The sequence below is a fragment of the Terrapene carolina genome, unplaced genomic scaffold (genome assembly GCF_002925995.2).
Source record: "Terrapene carolina triunguis isolate 2854851 unplaced genomic scaffold, T_m_triunguis-2.0 Scaffold517, whole genome shotgun sequence".
NCBI classification, from domain to species: domain Eukaryota; kingdom Metazoa; phylum Chordata; order Testudines; family Emydidae; genus Terrapene; species Terrapene triunguis.
The window spans coordinates 1,667,699-1,667,918 of record NW_020664868.1 but is presented as its reverse complement, the minus strand read 5'-3'; positions in this window follow the sequence as shown (position 1 = coordinate 1,667,918).

Sequence of the window (220 nt, the reverse complement as noted above, 5' to 3'; positions counted from 1 at the left end):
TGGTTCCGCCTCCTGCCCACCAGAGGCCGCTGTGGTGCCAGAACACCTGGCTGCGTTCATGCTGCTGGCTAGTCTAGCATCACAGCAGCCTCTGGTGGGCACAAGGTGGAACTGCAGCACTTCTTGGGCAGAATGTATTTGATACAGGAAAAATCAAAATCCCCAGAATTCCCCCAGGAGTAATAACATCCAGTGGATTAAAAGCCAGGGCAGGCACTAG